Below are 2,298 nucleotides of genomic sequence, written 5' to 3'. Positions count from 1 at the left end.
TTGGCACCCACCAAGTGGCATTTCTTATTCAGGAGATGCTTAGAGGAGCCTGGCTAGCCCGGTGCATTGTGGGAGTGGCAGTGGTCCTTTTTTTGAGAGGCAGTGCAGGGCACAAATGAACAGATGGATCTCTAAAGTAACCAGACATTTAGGAGAGGGTGGGGAGGACCTCAGCAGTGAGGTGCGTGGCCCCAAGAACCATGTCTAGGGGGGAGTCCTTTAACCCAGAAAGTTATGAATTGGACAAGAGCTTTTGGGTAACCAGATTCACTTCACTGAAATGAACAGCACTGGCTGCAAAGTGCTCCAAGATATCCTGCAGAAATTGTTGGAATCCTTAAAAGAGAACCACTTCTAAGAAGGTGAGCAGTTTCTGGGAGCAGTTATGCCAAGACTTGGCATTGGGATGGATACTGATGTCACTCATTTGAGACATGGAGGTCATTTCTTGGTGCAAACCACAGATTACATTTATCCTATCATTGATGACCCTTCAATGATGGTCAGAATAGCATGAGTCAATGTCCTCTCAGTTCCCTCTAAGCAATGGTGGGGGGCAGGGGCAGAGTCACAGAATGTGACAATATACTGATACTCCTTGGAATCAGTAATAAAATGACCACCAGAGAAAGGAATTGTGATGTCCTTAATAATACAGGATTTTAAAGACGCAGCAGAGGAGGCAGGACTGGCTATAATCGGATATTTGGCAGGAATGTCTGCCAAACAGTGTAACCCCCCTGGATCGTTTGGGAGGAGTGGCTACAACTGTCTGCCAGCCCACTGAATTCATCATGCCAGATAAGGCAGTGCCTGGGGATGTGGTTGTGCTAAGCAAGCCCCTGGGGATACAGATAGCTGTGGCTAGATATTCCTGAAAAATTGAATAAAGTTAGATTAGTAGTCCATGAAGAAGATGTGTAGTCGGCATACCAGGAGGTGATGATAAATATGGCAAGACTCAACAGAACAGCTGCAGGACCCATGTACATTTTCAAGGCCCACAGTACCATGGGTATGATGGACTTTGGAATTCTGGGCCATGAGTAGAATCTGGCAGGAACGAAATGATCTTTGTGATTCACAGCACCTTTGTCTTGGCAAAGAAGGCTTGTGTGAGCAACACCTGTGGAAACATGTTTGGACTCATGCATGGGACCAGCCCTGAGACATCAGGAAGTCTTCTAATCTTTTTACTGCCTGAGCAAGTGGTTTGGTTCTGTGCACAGATGAAGTCCCCCTAATATGGTGAAGTTCACCAAGCATGGATTACTGGGATCATAGAGAAGGGCAACCATATAGCCAGATTCATAGACAAACACCGAATTATGGATGTCACACTACAGGTAGCCACTCAAAATCACCAAGTGAGTCCCACACTTGGTGCCACCCCTTAATCTAGACAGAAATAGCTATTCGGTTTTGCTTTCAAATAGATCTTCCTCTATTATTATTCCAATTAAAGACTATGAACAACAAAAATCTTATTGTGTCTATACATCTGGTGACCTGAGGTCAATTTGTGAATGGATGTAATTAATAAAATAAACTCCATTGCCTTTTTTTCTGTTACATCCACTGAAGATGCACCTAATCTTGAGTTAGCTTCCAGGTTGAGAATTATGTTATCCAATACTGTTGATACATTTTGAATCTATAGACACGATCTCTTGCCACATACACTCTTTTCAAAGGTGCTTTCATGTAACTGTCAAATCGCAGCTTGTGTCTTTTATTTAATGTAAGAGGTCTGTCCAGAAGGTATCCAGCCATGTAATATGAATAGAGACATTTATTGAGGAAGATGCAAGATACAAGAAACATTGTACATAGGACAATTACGCCTCAGTCCCATTCAAAGTAGACATCTTGGGACCTAACACGATTCTCCCAATGGCCATCAGCTGCCTGTCATATTTTCCTGAATCTCATTGACAGTCTGAAATCTCTTCCCTTTCAAAGGTGATTTTAGTTTTGGGGAAAGCCAGAAGTCACAGGATGCCAAATCTGGGCTGTAGGGGGCTGAGTCACCTGGGTGATTTGATGTTTCACCAAAAAAACTCTGCACAAGATGTGATGCATAAATGGGTGCTTTGTCATGATGAAGCTGCCAATCACCAGTTGTCCATAGCTGTGGCCTTCTGAATCATTAGAATAGCTTCTACAGAGTAATGCAAAATTCGATGCACATTCATTGCTCTACTCAGTCATCTTGAATGTGATGGCCACACAGTACACATGCTCACTGAATGGTGTATACCACCCCCACTGACTAGTCCAGTGAAGTTGTCATTGTTC

The 2,298-nt window shown here is 43.5% G+C and overlaps 1 pseudogene; it reads left to right on the top strand.

Annotated features, from left to right (window-relative positions):
• Positions 1 to 200: 200 nt before the first annotated feature.
• Positions 201 to 1,473, top strand: LOC112317808 (selenide, water dikinase 1 pseudogene; annotated as a pseudogene).
• The last annotated feature ends 825 nt before the right edge of the window (positions 1,474 to 2,298 follow it).

The sequence above is a fragment of the Desmodus rotundus genome, chromosome 12 (assembly GCF_022682495.2).
Source record: "Desmodus rotundus isolate HL8 chromosome 12, HLdesRot8A.1, whole genome shotgun sequence".
Lineage (NCBI taxonomy): Eukaryota > Metazoa > Chordata > Mammalia > Chiroptera > Phyllostomidae > Desmodus > Desmodus rotundus.
Note: the sequence above shows the minus strand (reverse complement) of the source record. Positions and strands in the feature narration are given on the sequence as shown.